General features: G+C 35.7%; 1 long non-coding RNA gene across 1 annotated transcript in view; it reads right to left on the bottom strand.

Annotated features, from left to right (window-relative positions):
- LOC148119545 (uncharacterized) overlaps positions 1-18,964 on the bottom strand; it is a 71,561-nt gene extending 52,597 nt beyond the window's left edge. The window contains exon 1 of the long non-coding RNA XR_015735178.1: positions 18,891-18,964. This is a non-coding gene — a long non-coding RNA (uncharacterized LOC148119545). The remainder of the gene's footprint in view (positions 1-18,890) is intronic.
- Positions 18,965-20,850: the final 1,886 nt, after the last annotated feature.

Genomic DNA, 20,850 nt, shown 5'->3' with positions numbered 1-20,850 from the left:
AGCAGGGATCATGGAGTTTTGTCGTGTGACATCAGTGCCACCGTCTCTATTTCCAGCTGTCTTCTGCTGTTATTCTATGTCCACTGCACAGATCCTAAAGCAGAATTCTTGGCAGAGTCAACCTCACATCTTCCTGGGGGACCAGATTCAAGATTATCTGTCCATGAACTAGCTGATACGTCTCTCAATGTGGCTCCTTTCATTCTGTTTTTCGGCATTATGCTTTGTGCTAGATTCTTAAGGCTGTCTTCTTCAGAAGATGTTTGTCCAGGAACTTGAGAACCTTCTTTGTGGAACTCATTCAGCCATGTTTCTGTTTCAGTCAAAAATCTTCCCTCTTTCTTTGCAAGAACTCCTAGTAATTTCACAAATGGGATCTTACACAGCTGCTGAGATAGCATGGAAAGAACCGGGAAACATGACCCAGTATTCTGCAACCAGGAATGGATCTGTACTCAGGGTGAGATCCCCTGACCCTTCCTGTATAGCAAACTTGGCTTTTCTAATGATGACTTAAAATGAGAATCTGTTTGTCTCCCAGAGCCAACATGTGGTCTCTGCAGCTCTCCAACCACCACAGCCAGGACACAGCCTCTAATCTTGTTATATTTTCTTTGTATTTATATCAATAAGCTCAGTGTTACAAACATTATTTTGATTTTCATCCTTGAAGTTTGCTTCCCTCCATTAAAATAAACCAGAGACCTGCCTGAATTTCCTACATAAACTAAGATTATCTTGAACTTCTTTAGTGTATGGTACAGAGCCTATCTCTACAGGCTTTCCTTTAGTTTGGTTTTCTCTCCTCACAGTTCTTTTAAAATCTCTATTTATTGCATTTGTACAGTTCTGTAGCTTAGAATTCCATCTCATGAATATGTCACATTTCATTTAACTTTCCCTCTGGTAAGGGGAACTTGGAATGTTAGGAACTTTCTCTGTGGTGTGGACAAAACTCAAAGGACTCTTGGGCTGGGCGTTGGTGGCACATGCCTTTAATCCCTGCACTTAGGAGGCAGAGGGAGGTAGATCTCTGTGAGTCTGAGGCCAGCTTGGTTTACAGAGAGAGTTCTAAGACACATGAGAACCTCAAGATCATTCTCGGTTACACAGTGAGCCTGAGAATAGACAGGGCATTAGGAGACTATCTCAAAAAAAAAATGAAGAAAAAATAACTGAAAGAACAGCCTACATTAAAATGACACACAAAACATAGTGTTCCCGAATTAGAAAACAAAGGATTTTCTACTTTTAAAATTATTTTAAAAACGGAGACATTGTATAAGAAACAATAATCTTACTTACGTCTTTTAAAAAGCTTTTGTTAATTTTTCTACCACAAAGTTGCATTTCATCAAGAATTAATCAATCAAAATATCTTTCTTCCAACAATTTTATAGGAATGAGCTGTAATCACTTTCAGGATCTGTCAGCATCACTGATGGATGGTTTTCTCTCAGGATCTTTTTCTGTATGTATCTGTTCTCACCTCTAATCCTCTACTCTAATTTGGTGATAATGCATGGAAAATAACACAAATAGATGTCAGTCATGCTTGATCTTAAAACTTTCACTGCCATAAAAAATGCTGCAGAATGAGAATCATGTCAAAATTAGGTTCCTAATTAGGATTGTCAATTTGAGACAGTGTAGAATCAACTGAGAACGTCTCGACTGAGTAATTACCCTTAAAAGGTTGTTCATTGGTCATATCTATAGGAAGTGTCTTGATTATTAACTTATGTAGTTGGGTACAGGAATTTTGGGTGGTACATTCCTGGGGCAGGTAGTCCCAGACTGTATAAGGAAGATAGTAATGCATGACTCTGGAGGAGCCAGAATAAACCAGCAGGCAACATTCCCCCAAGAGTTTTACTTCCTATTCCTGACACAAGGTGCCCTGACACTCCTTGATGATGAATGGAGACTTAAAGGATGAAACAGATAAACCTCTTTCTACCCTAAGTTGCATTTCATCAAAATTGTTGATCACGGTCAGAGAAATTATAATAAAACAATTAGTTGTTGTTATCTCTTTTGATTCAAAGTAAAATAAAGATTTGCAAAAAATGGAGTTTTAATATGATAAAAAGGAAGATGACAGAGAGTAATGGAGGATGAAGATAGCCAAATTTCAGGACATACAAGTATGAAATTATAAAAGACAACACAAATAAAAACATGAAATCAGCAATTGTTAACACAAAGTGAATATCTCTAATATTGTTTAACTTCTAAAATCCAGCAGTTTTTTAAATGCCATTTTTAACTGTGTCTGGGTACTTACACCAACAATTAAAGTTACTCGGTAGTCTGAGGAAGGATTATGTATTCAAAAATTGTCAAGGCTCTAGTGAGCTCAAAGACTGCCATGGAAATACTATATCAAAGATGTGTAAAGAAGACTGGTGATATATGCGTCCTACTTCCTAATACCCAGTAGTAAAAGAACAGAAAAAAGGATACAGGTATAAACATAAATATTTTGAAGGCTTTTGACCAGTTAGCAAAATAGCAATGGTATGATTCCTTCCCCAGGGCTTTGAAAAGAAAACCTATTCGTGGTCTTTTCTTAATTGGTTTAGAATGGCAGTCATGAATTACCACTTGCAGAGCAAACCTCAAAAGCAATGAGAAAGTGGTCAGTTACCACAATGGCTATTAAGCCATGCCACCATTACACAAGTGGACACATCTTGTCTGTGAGGTCTGTATTGTCCTATTCAGAACCCATTGCTGAATATGACTATAGATGCCTTTCTCTTTCAGTAGTATGCATAATACCTTCAAGAACCAATAAATATAGACAGTAGGAAAATCATTTTCTGATAATTTAAGACTGAGTTCTGTGTCCTATTCCAAAGTTTATAATGCTTTTACCTATAGGGTTTTATCAACTGTCCACTGTGGGCAACTATCCCAATAGTAATAACCTGTATTCTTTTGGGTACATGTAAGGCATCCATGACAAATAGGTCATTGGTGGCTAATCACACCTGACACTAAAGTATTCAGTTAATAACCAATGCCATCAGTGAGCAACACTTCACATCCATGCAGGGTATCTTTAATGTAATTGTATTGTTAATTGTCTTGCGAACTAGTAGGTGTTCATAAGGCTTCTTTACCCATCCTTAGTTTAGACCTATCTATTCCCTCTTTTCATCCCTGCTTAAAACTTTAATCTTCAGTCTCCCAAATTTTATATCTCATTGTGTTCTACTATTCCTGGTTACAATATTTTTATTTATGCTGCAAAATCAAAACTTTATACTCAACTTTCATTTGGATTGACCCTTCTCCTAAGTCCTCATTTTATTTTAACTAATTTCAAAAGATTTAAAACTTTGTAGAAGTAGTATGTTAAATTGAAAACTACAGTAAGGATCAACTTTTCTTCCAACATTTCATTGTCATCAAAACCAGGGAAAGACTTTCTGTCAGGAAAGCCTGAATTATACTTTGCATTTACATTTTCTAGGGATTTGAGTGGCTCAGTACTTCACAGAGTGGCAGATGGTAAGAGTATCTATCTACATTTGCCAAAGTGATGACTTGTCCCAAAAATTAAATAAACACATTGTTTACAAATTTAGATTCTAAGCCTTGTCTTGTTTTGTAGGCAATTCATTGTCTTCATCTTTGAGATAAACAATTAGCATATACCACAGTATAGAGCTTCACTGAAAAAAATGAAATAATGTAATTATAATGTTTAAAAGCCAGTCAGCCATTTAACAAATTAAGCATTTTGTAGACAATACTGATGATTTAAATACTGATGCAACTTTGCACAGGATTATAAGCCACACAAAGAAATAGTCAGTATTATCAAAATCATTACAATAGCCAGTCAGGCACTAACTGGATAACTTTTGCTATGTTAAGGGTAGTCAGGTATTCCTTGAGTAATGTCAATATTAATGTTTATTAAGTATTTGAGATTGTAATCGTTCTCATTTCTATATATTTATATATGAACACTCTAGGAAATAGATTTGGCTAAGTTTAACTAAAACAATTCCCTTGTTTAAAATTAGTATGATTGATATGCTTCTGATTTCTGAAATATTGCCAATATGTGTTAGAAATTTCCCAAAGACTTTTAGAAAGCAACTGAATGTTTTAACTGGGAAAATCTTTCAGTATTTTGTCCAAAGTTAAAACAGGAACTCTTTATGTTGACAAGTGAAGAATGATTTGCTTGTCATTTGTAATGGTTGAACTAGAAAGCTCTTACATGAGAAACTAACAACAAAAACTCAGTGACCTTTCCCTCCAATGATAAAAGTAAACCCTTTGCCATAAATTTCTCCTAAGTATACCTTAGCAATGCTCTTCAATGTTCCAGCTCTGTAGAGCTCTTCCTAATATACAGGTTAAATCAAGTTAACTAGGGCAGAGCCTGGAAGTTGGTTAGAATAACCTTCTCAAGCCAAAGAAAGGTTAAACAGAAGTATGCACTGCACCGCACAAGTCAGAAGCAGCAGGTTTTTCTGCTGTCTTCATCTTTGGCTCTTACCTGCTCCCACTTCTACTAAGATACCACTCCCATCTCATTTCTTCTTTGTTTCCTTTTTTTTTTTTTTTGAGTCAGCGTTTCTGTGTTTGTAGGTGTGGTTAATTTTGAACGCACTCTGTAAAATGGGCTAGCTTTGAACTCACAGAGATCTACCTGTCTCTGCCTTCTGAGGAGTGCTGGGATTAAATGTGTGCTCTACCCTTGCCCAGCATTCTCTCCCTTTTTTAAAAAATATACTTTTTGAGAATTTCACACATGTAGACAATACTTTGATCATATTCATCACCTTTATTATACCTTGAACTTCTGTTACTTTTATTGCTTGGCTTATTGATCATACACATCCATTGCTTATATACTTCTTTGTGCTCTCTTCTATCTGCAGTTCTATGTTTCTTACCAGGGGCTCCAGAAATCTTCAAAGGGTAGGTGTAACATGAGGGTGCCTGCTTGTTGGGGTTTATGTCCTGCCTGGTACCCCCAACTGTTTAGCCTCAAAGAAAATAACACAGAGGCCTCTGTAAGTTATAAAGCTGATTGGCCCATTAGGTCTAGCCTCTTACTGGCTCTAACATCTTGATTAACCCATTTTTCTGATCTATGTTAGCCATGTGGCTCAGTACCTTTTTTAGCGGGGCAGATCACATCATGCTGCTTTGGTGATCGGGGAAGGAGTGGGAGAATCAGCTTCCTCCTTCCCAGAATTCTCCTGCTCTCCTTGCATCATTTCCACTTCCTGTCTGTTTTTCCCACCTACACCTCCTGCTTGGCCAATCAGCATTGATTTAAAACATGATTGACAGAATACAGAGCATTCTCCCTCACCAGGTAGGCAAAATATTTCATGTTCTGTGAAGATTCCTAAACATTCTCACCAGAATTTTTCTTCACCATTTTTCCCTGTCCTTCTTTCCCTGATTTCTATTTTAAATATCTTAAATCATTAAAGGATCCATATAACAAATACTGCAGGAGGTTATGTTTTCTTAGAGCTTAGGTGTTTCAGAGTGTGAATCATGCACCGATGGATATTATGTAGTCTGTTAGTTGAATTTTAGAAGTGAAGAAAATGAGAAGCATACAAGTTAAGAGGGTTCCTTGTGTATATACAGGTATAAAAAAGAACAGATATTATTCATCCTCAGAAGGTGAAGTCTATGTTTCTCACAGTAGCCATATGCAAATAAAATTTTCAATTTGCATCTTAATTATCTATGTGACTAACTTCTGCTCTGTGTAAATAAGTCCTCAAAATATAATAACAAGTCTTGCTCAACATTTAGATTCTTTTATTCAACATCTAAAATGTTTCTCCCATACTGATCTAACAAATGTTTACTGAACTAGAATAGTTCCTGGTCTTTTATGAATGCGACAGCCATCCAACTATATCAAAGAACAACCAAGATTATTCTTTTCAGAATTCCAAAAACATACAGAGAGAAATTTTCATCTCCTGAATGACCTCCATTACTTGCTCATCTTTTCTCATACAAATGTCATCAGAACTTCTGAGCTTTAGTGAGTTTTGTTTTGTTTTAAAATATCTTTCTTCATGGAAATGCTAAAGGAATTCTTTAAGAACTCAGTCAGTATTCTAGCCATTCTCAGACGTGCATCGACCAAACCCTAGACACGCTAAAGATCCTGTTTGTCATTCACTTAATTCACATATTCACAGACTTGCATAACACCCCCTTATCCTGCTCAGCACCTCTTTCCATCACTTAGCCAACTATTGCGATGTTGGCATCCTATCTACTGCTGTCCTTTGTTTTCCTTTATGCTCAACATATTCACAAGCATAACGCTTTCCTCTGAACTGTATAAGAAACTAGAAATCCACCTATTTGAAGAAAAGCACTCATAATGCCCTACTTTTACTATTACTGTGGACTCATTTAATTTATCCCTCTATTGGTCTTATATTTTTCCTCAAGAACAAAAGCCATTCTCTGAAAATTTCTTTAACCATGTTATTGGCCCGCTGCCACCCACCTCTTATAGATATTATTAAAGGAGACAAAGGGATCAATAAAGACAAGCACATGAGCAAAACTAATAAAGTTATCTGAAAAAAAAACAGACAAAATGTAGTCATCATAGGCCATTGGAGGCCCTAGAACTTTGAAAATGATGGATGACACTGTAGAGTCCAGAAGACATATAAAACCTTCCACACATAGCACTGCAGAGAGTCATATAATACTACAGTGCTACACGAACCTACATATGAACCTATAAAACAACAGTGCTACATGAACCAATTCATTGTTTTGATTACATGATATTTTTCGAAAATCCATCATGCACATCTTACACTAGGAAATAAATTTAATAAGAAAATATTCCTTCAAGTTTTACTCAGATAAGAAAAAAATATACCAATGATTTTTTGAGGCAAAAAGGCACAGGGAAACAAATTTCATCTGCTTTCTCTGAAATTTTACCTGATTTATTGCGGAACAATTTTCAAATGAATACAACATGCAGTTCTTAGCAGAGGTGATATTAAATAATTTCTTCCTAGGGTCTGCCAAACAATGTTTTTCAAAGTTTTAAATTATTTCATTTACATAAATGCAATGTCTCTACATGGTGTAGGAAAATATAAAGCTTGTCAAAGGCAATGAATTATGTGCAAAGTCACCCAGTCGCAAATAGAGTCCCCATGTGTGTCTGGACCTTTATCTTGTTTCAGCATGTGCTCTAAACCTTTTAAATTTCTTTCCTTATAGCCAGATCTAATATTTTTACATAACATTACAGATTTTCCAGGAGTATAATTTCCCATGAGAGAAGAATTGTGCACTTAATGAACTTCCATAAAATTATTCCACTTAAACATTCAGATATTTTCCTACTTTTTTATTTTACTTTGTTTCATTTAATTTGTTGATCTAACATATATTCATTATTCATATTAATGGTGTTCAATGTGATATTTTAACAAATGTGTATGACATGTACTGTCAAATTCAGGTCTTCCTTTAATCCACTCTAAACCTCCTTCGGCACCACTACTTACTAATAGAAAATTTTTTTCAAACAGAAAAAAATTAGCTTCCAAATATGAAGGATGACAAACTGATGATACTTCTCTTTTTTTGTTCTGGCTTATTTTATTTTTACAAAATTTCTCAGTTCTTTCTATATTGTATAAGTAACAGAATCTATTTCTTCTTTATCAATATTTAATATTCATTTGATATGCACCAAATTTCATTTGTATATTTGTCAGTTGATGAGACTCTGAATTCATCCACTACCTTAGTGTTTTTCTATATGCATATTTAATTTCTTTTGAGTTACATTCAGGAGTAGTGTAACGAGGTCATTTAGTGGGTCTTCATTTAATTTCTTAGGAAATGTCCACATTGTTGATTTATATTCCAACAGTATGAGAGAGCTCCTATGTCCCTGTATCCTTACTAACATCAGCTTTTCAAAGTAATACTCCTGCATCATGAATCATGGGATTCCTTTCCACATTTACTTGCCTACAATCTCAATACCAATTATCAGATATACAAACATCATGTCCAGGAGGAAGTATGTCTTTGACCCTTACAATTGTTGACATGGTGCCTTCTACTTATCTCAAGAAATAACTCTACTCTGGTGTCTCAAAAGATAAGTGTGTTTACTCTAGAAGGGTAGTGCCATTAATAAACCATCTACAGCCAGATGTGGTGGCAAACAACTGAAATCAACTACAATGTGGGATATTTAAGCAGGATTGATGTGAGCTTGAGGCCAGTCTGGACTAGAGTGCTGAGATCCTGTCTGAAAACAAACAAAAAAACAAATAAAAAACATTGACTACTAAGTGATATTTATTGACTGTATATTTTACATTGATAAAATAATGAGATACTTAATAATTTCTTTGTTCCTTTTGTCATTTTTAATTTCAGAATCTTTTTATCAGTCTGATCATCTTCAGTTTTGCCACATAAGAGACTGGTGTGGTTTTATTCATTGTACCTCAGACCTGTCATAGGGATTGACTCAGCACATACTCACTAGAAATTATTTTTGAAAGATTTAATAGTGAATTGAATAGTAAATGAATTGATGAACGAAAGAGTAAAGTTGACACTCTTTCAAAACCATTTGAAATATTCAATATGCTCATGTTAGTGTTTCACACATGTCTGGTTCTAGAACATTTCCAAGTCATTTAAAGAGGAATATTTTTAAAGGAAGAGTATCTTGTTGTTGTAAATTTGTTTTTAATTGACAAAAGTTATAATATTTATTGTGTATAATATAGTATACTTAAGTATACCTACAGGCATGGCAAAATTGAATTAATAATACACATTATCTCACAGACATTTCATTTTTTTAATGAGGAGAGGGCATTAAGATCTGTCCATAATAATGTTCTATTATAAAATACCTATGTTTTAACTATGTTTACAATAAATCTCTTGAGCTTATTCCCTTTGTCTGTTTTTTGTGTACTTTGATCAATGTCTCCCAAACCTTCATGCCCTAGACACTGATAAGTACCAAACTTTTCACTCCTAGGAGGTGAATGTGGTGAAATATTTGAACTCTTTATTTCATTAACAGTTGGATCATGAAATGTCTGTGTTTAGCCAAATAGCCCAGAAGGAAGCCATGGTTCAGAAGAAGTGGCTGCTGAAATTACCAGGAAACTGGAAAAACAGGAGAAGAAACACTTGAAGAAGGAAAAGTAGAGACTGACTGCACTGGCCCTGGCATCTTCAGAAAACAGTAGCACTCCAGAGGAGTGTGAGGAGACACATGAAACACCTAAGAAGAAGAAAAAGTTAAAAACCCCAGGAAACTCCACAGGAAAATAGAATGGAACATCCACCTGTCTTCTTGACTAAAAGTAAGAAAAAGAAAACTTTTCCCAAGGAAGTTGGCCAGTGCCCCTGGAGAGGTGACTACTAGCAGCTTAAGTCTTCCCAAGCGGAAGAAATCATCACCGAAGGAGGAAATGGCCAGTGAACTAGAAGAGGCAACAAGCTCCATCGTTCCCAAGAAGAAAAAGAAATTTTCTTTTGAGGAACTTGAGGCTGTTGCTAGCTCTACAAAGAGTACAAAGAAAAAAAAAGTCCTAGGAAGCATCCCAAGAAGATTAAAATGCACATGCTTGGTGGGAGGGGCATACCCTGAAGGTGACAGTTCCTACACATGATGAACCCCAATAAAAACACACAGGAAAAGAAAAGATCTATCCATAATAATTTTAAAATAATGAATTATTTGAACTCTTGATTTATTTCATTAACAAGCTGTCTGTTAATGAAATGTCTGTGTTTAGCAAAATAGAATAGCTATATTTCTGTCCATGATATCTTCCTTTACTGTTAAGACCCTGTAACATTTCTCTGAGACACCTTCAAATTTGTAAAAGCATTTGTTGAATTAAAATGTAATTACATCCTTTTACTCCTCCTTTTTCTTCCCTCCAATCCCTGCCAGGCTTACTTCCTGTAGGTTTTCCCATCTTCACCTACCACCTTTTGATGCGATGGCCTCTTTTTCTTTTATCATAATTGCTAATATTTTAAATTTATTATTCTCTCAAATAATATGTCCCAACCACAGTCTCTTCCTTTCCACCATCTTATTCTTCCCACCTCTCCTCTCTCCCAGATCTACCCATCCTTCAGAAAAGAACAGGCCTCTCAGGTCTATCAACTGAACACAGCATAACGAGACACAGCAGAACTAAGCACAAACCCACATAGCAAGGCTGAATGAGGTAACTCAGCAGGAGGAAAATGATCAGATAAAATGATGTGGAAAAGAGGAGGCAAAAGAAACAAGTCCCACTATTAAGGGTCCCACAAAAATCTCAAGCTAAGCAGTCACAAATATGCAAAGGATATAGTGCAGATTCATGTAGGCTGTTATGACTAATTTTTTATACAAATAGTCATTGGTGGACACTGTGGTTACTTCCATGTCTATCTATAGAGCATAGTAATGAGTGAACAAGAATGAGAGCTGGTGCTGATTCCATCCCCTTCAAGTGCATTCTCAGTAGTGGGATTACTGACTCAAATCCAAGTTCACATTTTAATTATGGACTAATTCCCTCTCTTACGCTTTTAATTCTGTGATAGAGAGCCATGGCAACTTACAGAAGGGGAAATTTATTGGGGATTACAGGCCAAGAGGTCTAGAGTCCATGATGATGGGATGGAAACAGCAGATGTGGTGCCTGAGACAGTAAGAGAAGAGTTTATATCTTAATTGACAGCAGGAAGCAGATTAGCAAAGTGTGTTCTGGGGAAGTCATGAGGCTCTGAAACCTCAAAGACTGCCTTCAAGGACTGACTTCCTCCAAAAGAGCAGCACTCTTAAGCCTCCCAAATAGCACCACCAACTGAGGACCAAATACTTAAACACAAAAGACTGTGGGAGATATTTCTCAATGAAAATACCAAAGCATATACAACAAATGGTGCTGGTATAAGTGGATATCAATATGTAGAAGAATGAAAATAGATCCATATCTATCACCATACACAAAACTCAAGTCAAAATGGATCAAAGACTTCAATATAAAGCTAGCCACACTGAATCTCATAGAAGAGAAAGTGGGAACTACACTTGAATGCATTGGCACAGGAGACCACTTCCTAAATATTACCCCAGTAGCACAGACACTGAGAGAAACAATTAATAAATGGACCTCCAGAAACTGAAAAGCTTCTGTAAAGCAAAGGATACAGTCAACAAGACAAAACGGGAGTCTACAGAATGTGAAAAGATCTTCACCAACCCCACATCAGTCAGAGGGCTGTTCTCAAAAATATACAAAAAACTAAGAATATTGGTCATCAAATGAACAAAAAAATCCAATTAAAAAATGGGGTACAGGCCTAAACAGAGAACACTCAACAAAGAAATCTCAAATGGTACTTAAGGAAATACTTAAGGAAATGCTTAACATCCTTAGTCATCAGAGAAATGCAAATCAAAACAAATCTGAGATTCCATCTTATATCTGTAAGAATGGCCAAAATCATTATCATTGGATTCTCAGTTTACCCTCATTGTCAGCCACATTCAGATTTTGAATTCTACTGCATGTACTGGCTTTTTTGGGAGCCTAGTCTGTTTGGATGCACACCTTCCTAGGATGGAGGGGAAGCACAAAGCAGGGCACCCTGACTTCTCTTAGGACTGGAGAGCAAGGGGAGAGGGAGTGGGGGGAATAGGAGGGAAATGGGAGGATGGGAGGAGGTGGAAATTTTAAATAAATAAGTTAATTAATTTTAAAAAAAAGAATGGTCAAAATCAAAAACACTGATGACAGCTTATGCTGGAGAGGATGTGTGGGGGAAGGAGCACTCCTGCATTGGTGGTGAGAGTGAAAACAGGTACAGCTCCTTTCTGTATCAGTATGGCGATTTCTCAGAAAATTAAGAGACAAATTTCCTCAAGACCCAACAATACCACTTTTGGGTATATACCCAAAGGATGCTCAATCATACAACAAGGACATGTGCTCAACTATGTTCATAGCAGCATTGTTTGTTATAGCCAGAACCTGGAAACAACCTAAATGTCCCTTAACCAAAGAATGGATAAGGAAAATGTGGTGTATTTACACAATGGAGTATTACACAGAAGAAAAAAATGACATCTTGAACTTTGTAGGCAAAGGATGGATCTAGAAAACATCACGTTGAGTGAGGTAACCCAGACCAAGAAAGACAATATCATATGTGTTCACTCATAAGTGGCATTTAGTCATAAAGCAAAGGAAACCAGCCTGCAATTCACAATCCCAGGGAACCTAGACAACAATGAGGACCCTAAGAGAAACATAGATAGATCTAACCTACATAGGAATTAGAAAAAGACAAGATCTCCTGAGTAAATTAGGAGCATGGAGACCTTGGGAGAGGGTTGAAAGAAAGGGGAAAGGAAAGGAGGGGAGCAGAGAAAAATGTATAGTTCAATAAATCTAATCAAAAAGAACCCAAAATCATAAACTGATTTGTTTAGATTGATGAAGCAAAAGAAGATAATGCAAACAGCGAAGAACCATGGGTGGGGTGTAGGCATCTTGTCTAATGCTAACATAAATGGCCAAAAAAAAAATGGAACCAGATAAGGGCTGGGGAAAATGATTTGGCTAATACAGAAAAATGAGTTAGAATCTATAGAATTTATTATAATGTTGAAACTGGAGACTTGTGGAAATTTTAAGGAAGAGGAGCAGAAGTAGAGGAGTTGAAGAAATAGAGAACACATGTAAGAGTGAATGGAACACTGTCAAGCCCTTGGCATTGGCAGTCAGCAGGCTCACATACAAGGAAAAATGGCACTACAAGAAATATCAGTTGTCTTTTTCCTAATTTGCACCTACTTTTGAACTGCCATAGTATTTGAACCTCTGTCTCACAAGCTCATTTTAATAAATCAGTCATACTTTCATCTGAAACAGTTCATCATTCACTCTTCTGGTTCTTAATGGTTAAATGACTAGTTTATTGGAAAAAATTAAATATATTTAAACGTTGTCTAAATTAGTTTTATTCTAAAGTCAAGCTAAGTTTTCCCTCAATCATTTTTTTTCATTTAAGACAGTTAAGTTGGGCATGATGATGGCTGCTTATAACCCCATCACTCAGAAGTCTAAGGCAGTAAGAGCAGGGCTTCATGACCATCCTTCAATACATAATGAGTTTCAAGCTAATATGGCCCATGTAAGGCATTGTCTCAAAAACAAACAAATGAGCAACAGCAAAATAGAAGCTGAGAAGAACAAGCAAATACCAAAGGAAGAAAGAAAGAACTCACAGAAGGAAGGGAGGGAGGGAGGGAGGGAGGAAGGAAGGAAGGAAGGAAGGAAGGAAGGAAGGAAGGAAGGAAGGAAGGAAAGAGGGAGGGAGGGAGGAAGGGAGGGAGGGAGGGAGGGAGGGAGGGAGGGAGAGAGGGAGGAAGGAAGGAAGGAAGGAAGGAAGGAAGGAAGGAAGGAAGAAGGAAAGAAGAAAGAAAGGAGAGTAAGAAGTGGAAAAAAATAAAAGACTAGCCAGCTATTTTTGTCCTGGCTAATTTTATGTCAATTTGACACAAGCTAAATTCATCTGAAAGGAAGAAACCTCAGTCGAGAAAATGCTTCCATAAAATCCAGCTGAAAGAGTAAGACATTTTTTTAGTGATTGATGAGGGGGTCCCAGAACATGGTAGGTGGTCTATCCCTAGGCTATTGGTCCTCCTGGCTCTGTGAGAAAGCTGACTGAGCAAGCTGTAGGAAGCAAGGCATTAAGCAGAAGGAACTCCTTTACATTTTCTACATCAGCTCTTACCTCTAGGTCCCTGCCTTATTTGAATTCCTATCCTAACTTCCTTCTGTAATGAAAAGTATAAGCCAAATAAACCCTTTCCTTCCCAACCTGCTTTTGGTCATGTATTTCACTGCAGCAATAGAATCCCTAAATAAGACAAACTCTTAACATATTTTCACCTTTGTCATCTTCATTTGAGATATAGATGTATTATGGTTTATTTATGATTCTAATGAGAGTTTTTCATGATTGTGAATTTGCCATGTGGCTAAGAGTCCATTTAATAATAATGATAAATTTTCAGCAATGCCTTAGAAGGTTGCTGGAACCTTAGAAGACAAGATTTTATCATGTCTAGACAACATAGTGTTTATTTTAACAAAGCTAGATGATATAACTAACTATACAGCTAGGACAAACACACACATACATACACTGCACACCATAGAATATGCATTATTTTATGATCATAATAAAAACGAAAAAAGTTAAATTAAATTAGGCTCAAAAGATACAATTCAGACTTCTGGTAAACACTAAACGTATGAGGTTTTTCCAGAATAACATAATAGTAAAGTAGAAATTGTATACTCTAAAATAGTGATAAAATACTTATTATAGTCTAGTAAATACATACATCAATACCATATCATTTTACTAATATAATATGCAGTATATAATGGTATTCACTAAGTTTTCAATTAACTGTGTCCTATAGTAGGAGAGTTTACTCCAGAATCATAGCAAACATGAAAATAATTCATGTGCTAAACATGATGACTATGTCAGTAAGAAATAGGAATTCTTTATTTTCATTCAAATATTGTGGTGTCATCTGGTATGTGTGGCCTGTCTTTGTCTAGAACATTGTTTTGCAGCACACCTTTATATTTCAATTCTAGGGGTGTAACAAAGCTCTTTGATAGATTGTCAATGTATTTGTTTAATTCAAAGAAGTGTATAGATCATAAAATTTGTAGAGCAAAAGATAAAACTCATTTGGTGATAATGGACATAAGTTAATAGATTTTGTTTAAAATCGTTTTACTATACACTCCTAATTCTGTATGGTTTTCAGACCTGCCTTCGTGAAACCTTTTCTGTTTACTTTTCAACTTTTCCACTTGTCAATAAGTAAAATTACTGCAAGTGACTTTCGTCAGTAATAGCAGCAATAATATATTATTATATTCCAATTTGGAGTAATACTATATTTTCTACTGATAAAATATATTTAACAAAAGAAAAACAAATGAAACAAAACAAAATACCACTAACCTGAATTGCTTCCCAAATGTTCACTAAAGAAAATTTTGAATGAGTCTCCATAAATCACATTTTACCAAATACTCGTGAACAGACAGCACAACAGAACAATTTATCTTATCCCTTTCTACAGTACAAAGTTTTACTGTTTCTTTGCTGCAACACAGTTTAAATCATCTCTCTGTGAAGATTAGCATCCTCCCATCTCACAGCCAGACAACCAGTTACTCCTACAACCCTTTGTTAGAACTTTGGATACAATTTAATCCACCATAATGACCAAATTTGCATAGCATAAAAGCTCTATGCACCGACACAGCCATTCCACACTATAATAAACACATTTTACAAATAAAATACCACACACTTTATGTTCTAAAGCATATTGAAGATCTAAGCACAAGTTTTTAGAGTAAAGGTTGGTGTCATATTTTCAGCAGATTTACAGTGTACTTGTTATGGAACTGGGGTACTTGTAGCAAGCTGACACAAAAATGGTTTGTGAAAAATTGTTTTACATGTCTATTATAAACAGCATTTGCATATAAAACAGTCACACATTCTGTATATCAACTTACTACCATTAAATTCATAGACCATATAACATATAATTGTCAAAAGATGCTACTTGTCTTCCACTGAAAAAAATTGACTTCCTGTTTTAGTAATACATAAAGGGCATACCTTAAGAGCGTGAGGGAATTTATTAAAGAATGCTATAGTTTATATTGTTATATTTTTATACTATCTTTTAGAACCCTGATTTTTAAATAATGACAAACAGAAATGGGGCAGATCCAGAGAGGAGGGGAGGCAGGAAGGAACTGAGAGCAGAAAAAGAGAAAATGATCAGGATCCGTTATGGGAGAAAAGGCCCTGTTTTCAATAAAAAGAAAGATAAATGTAAAAAAATTAAAAATAATCCAACACATTATTTTGAAAAATAGAATTCTTGGAAAATATGTTTATGGTATTTCAATATTTTTATGTATTAAAGATAATTTTTGTGCACAAGAATGGAATTTGAATAGATGTTTGAAATTTGTATTTTTTCCAAAGAAAATTGGGATAAAATACCAAGCAAATAAAATCCCATTAAAAATAAAAGGCTAGTTTTAAATTTTATATTGATTAAAAAACAAACCACAAGGGTCTCCATGAGGGTGCTGTTACAAAGTATGTTATGTAAATCATCAGAGTGGCAGGGCCTCCTTGATACCTTGATTCAGGTTCTTTGGGAGTATGCTCATTAATGTGATCACTGAACCATTGGTATTTTTTTTATTCTGATGAAAGTTCTGCATTATCTGCATTATATCTGTATTAAAGGACATCCTCACCAACAACTCCCTGTTCTCCATATTCTCCTCAGTACCTGTTTTCTTTTGACTTCATGATAATAGTTAGGGGTAACTACAAAAAAGTGTAATCTCACTGTGGCTTGCAGCTGTATTTCCTTACTGATAATTTTATATGCTTGACAACCATTCATATTAACATCTTTTGTGAAATGTCTATCTGTATTATTTTTCATTTTAACAGATTATTTTCAATGAGGTCCTTAAAAACTATAGGTGTTAATTTTCAGATATACAACTTTTAATTATTTTTCTTATACTCCATTCATCATTTTCCTTTGCTATGCAGAACATTATCAATTTGTTGTATCTATCAACCAATTAATGTGTAAAAAAATGTGGGGCATATATACTAGCCATAAAAAATAAAATGCTATCATTTGCAATAATATAGATAGAACTGTGTAGCATTATATTAAGTGAAATAAGTTAAGCATAGAAAATGAATACAGCATGGCCACATTAGCATGCAGAATCTAAAATAACTTGACCTCCTAGTCCTAGAATGCAGAGTACCAAGTACTCTGTACTAGAATACTAGGTACCAAGATCTGGTCAGAGTACAGAGGTGAAAGTGTTGGGAAAGTCTTGCTAGCAGATCTGAGAGAGGTCTAGACAGTAGTAGTGAGTTACAGAGTTCTATTATATAGCAAGTATATGCATATTTTTAACAGTGAACTGCATATATATTTTGTAACATGAGGGGGCCTACTTATTTGTGTTTTCTGTCCCTCCCAGTACCCCACAGCTGTTTAGTCCCAGAGAAAATCAACCACACAGATCTCTGTAAGTTATAATGCTGATTGACCAGTTAGGTCAGACTTCTTACTGGCTAACTCTCACATCTTGATTAACCCATTTTTCTGATCTATTTTAGCCATGTGGCTCAGTACCTTTTTCAGTGGGGCAGCTCACATTCTGCAGCTTCGGTGATCTGGGCAGGAGTGGGAGGAATCAACTTCCTCCTCTCCAGAATTCTTCTGCTCTCCTTGCATTATTTCCACTTCCTGTCTGGGTTTCCCACCTACACCTCCTGCCTGGTCAATCAGTGTTTATTTAAAACATGATTGACAGAATACATATAATTCTCCCACACCACGTCCCCCTCTTTTTTTAAAAAAAGAAAACAAAGGAAAATATCCATAGTCCATTTTTAGGAATGTGGGCGTAGTATTCCAGGCTAGTTCCTGCTGGTTGGGGGCACTGATAATCTTATGGGGACCTAAAGAAAATTTAGAGTTATGATCAAGTTCTGTGAGTCTTGATCATCTCAGGTAGCAGTCTTGAACCTGTTCTGAATGAAGAACTCAGACATTTGAGCCATCTGTTCCACCGGAGATTGCTCAGGTGGTCTCCCTTGGTCAAAGATGATTTTTCTTAACTCTGAATAAATCCAGAACCTCTCATTTTCTGTGGAAACAAAAGCAAAATCTCTTCTCCAAAGTAATATACCTTTTGACTTCAATTTTGAAGCCAAGGTATTTTCAAAATACCTATCTTGGATTAATTCTGCAACATTTATAAGCAAATATCTTTTAGCAGCTGTTGCTCCTTCCTCAGCATTTAAACAATTCAAAGAGAGCACAATAGCCTACAGTATCAAGATTCTCTGTGTATTTTTCATCTTTACATGGCTTTATTTTAACCTCTATTTCTTTTATTTTCACTTTTAACTTTTGGCTTTTTGAGACAGGTTCTCTCCATATCTTTGTCCTGGAATTCCCTCTGTAAACCAGGCTATCTTTGAACTCCCAGAGATCCATCTGTCTCTGCCTCCCCAGTGCTGGGATTAAAGGTGTGCACCACCACACCCAACTACTTTCTTTCTTTCTTTTTTATTTTAAGACTTTAAACCTTTTTTTTCAAGCCTGCATATATTTTTAACACACTGTAAACCACTTAGAGGCTTTCTTACTCTTTGAATCTCTCTTTACTGTATATCTTTCTCTTTCTGACCATGTGGGTCTTTAATTTGCTAAGGAATATGGAGAAAACAACAGTCAAAAGCTCTTAAGGCTTTTCAAGGTCCTTGCCAAGGAAGCAAGCTGCAACATTGTTCCCATAGTCTGGACTGCCTGCTTGAAAGAGTCAGAGTTTTCCCTGGCAGGATGGCCCAGAAAGCCGACATTTTAAAACAGCGCAGCTTTTTTCCTGCTACGGCTGAAAACCAAAATGCTTTACTCTATAGTCTTTCCCAAGCTTTCTCAGGCTTTCTGTGGATGCAGTTATCCACGTGGGTGCCATTCTGTAACATGAGGGGGCCTATTTGTTGGGGTTTTTTCTGTCCTGTCCACCCCCCTCCCTGCCCCAGATGTTTAGTCCCAGAGAAAATCACACACAGAACTCCGTAAGTTATAAAGCAAATTGGCCCATTAGGTCAGGCTTCTTACTGGCTAACTCTCACATCTTGATTAACCCATTTTTCTGATCTATGTTAGCCATGTGGCTCAGTACCTTTTTCAGTGAAGCAGCTCACATCCTACTGCTTCGGTGATCTGGGCAGGAGTGGGAAGAATCAACTTCCTCCTCCCCAGAATTCTCCTGCTCTCTTTGTATCATTTCCACTTCCTGTCTGGTTTTCCCACCTACATCTCCTGCCTGGCCAATCAGCATTTTATTTAAAACATGATTGACAGAATAAAGACAATTCTCCCGCACCAATATTTAAAGGCTAGAAGGAACAATATTGAGCATTTTATCCTAAAGAAATGATAAATCTTTGAGGGCACAGATATGCCTACTCTGATTTAAACATACTCCAATGTGTGAATGTACTAAAATATCACTTAGTGTCTCATAAATATACATAATTTATATGTCAATTAAAACATAATAAAATGGCTGTGATTTAAGCTGTAAATAAAATAATCATATACATAAACATCTTAGATGGAGAATTAAACTTGTTTCTCTCCTTAATTTTTTCTGTCTTATCATCCTTCTGCCTTTGCTAATTACATAATTGATCAATTATTTTAGTTAGTAATTTTGAAGAACAAAGCTATTTTGTGGCTTGAAACCTTGGGTTATTTGTTTGATATTTCAATCACAAAATAAAACGTTTCAGGTCATCAGCAGCTGTGTCAGTACAGACACATAATGTATAAAGAGTACTGCAGAAGAATAGCCAGTACAGAGATGCAATGTGGAAATCTTAATAATATATGAACTGTTTATATCCATAATAGCTACTGCTCTTCCATTTGTCTTTATAGAATACTTCATTTAGTCTCCCTAGAATGAAACCATCATCTCTTAGCTTTGTGAAAACCATATTTTTTTATATAAAATGCCTGTTTTAGAGTTTTTTTAAGTTAAACTAATGGTAAATGTATCTCTTCTGAATAATAAACTTATTCTTTTCTCAAACTGTAAGTGAACCTACCAGATTTGTGCTGAGTATTGAATTGTTATGCAAAGGAGATGAGAGACACTGTATTAACTCAATAGTCTGATTGTATGGCTTGAACTTGCATTTTCTCTGAAATAAAGGTTGTTTCCAATAATTTGGCTGTTTGTCCCATCACAATAAATGCAATTAGATGTTGAGAATCCTTTACTAAAGCCAGTCAACCTTGTCAAGAAGATATGACTGATTTGTCAATATATTTACAATATTGATGGAAATATTTGACTACTAGGTTTCCAAATTTAATGCTCTCCCCCTGAAATCCCCTGAACTTGAAAGAACTTTCTTCTCTACAGCTCTTTATATGTAAATACTATCTATCATCCTACTCAAACAATTTTTCGCAAATCTACTTCTTAATTCCATAGTTAAAAACCATTGCCCTGTGCAATCAGTTTTTTATTGGGATACCCAAAATGTACCAGCAACTGTGGAGGTAATTCTGACATTAGGAGGTTTTGCCAGGCAAGAATATAGATATGATTTTGGATTTCTGCTACTTGCAAAAAAATAAGCAAACATGCTGGGTATACATGTAACTCCAGTAATGGGGCTTGCAGAGACATAAGAATCTCTGTGGCTATTCTAAATTCTCATTTTTAAAACAATTTCAAATATATATTTTTCTTAAAAGATCTGAAATTGATCTAGACATCTTTCACAGCCAACACGAGAAATATTTCTCTCTTCTATACACATACTCTCTGCTCTTTCACCTTCTAAGCCCTGATTGTGTTTCCATTATCATTATTCCCTCTTATGCCATATGATAGTTATTATTTTCATTAAAGAAAATAATAATTTCCTTTTTGAATTTATGCTAATTTTTTGTCCATACTTTCAAATAAAATTCAGCATTAGACAGATAAAATCTATCCTCTCTAGAAGGTTGGAAAAATAAGTCAATGAGTACTGTATGCTGTTACCTGTGTCTTATGATCGATAGAGTCAAGCAGCATTCTTTAGGTGCTAGGAACAGTACCACATAGATTTCAGATACTACAG

The sequence above is a fragment of the Myodes glareolus genome, chromosome 16 (genome assembly GCF_982192425.1).
Source record: "Myodes glareolus chromosome 16, mMyoGla1.1, whole genome shotgun sequence".
NCBI lineage: Eukaryota > Metazoa > Chordata > Mammalia > Rodentia > Cricetidae > Myodes > Myodes glareolus.
Note: the sequence above shows the minus strand (reverse complement) of the source record. Positions and strands in the feature narration are given on the sequence as shown.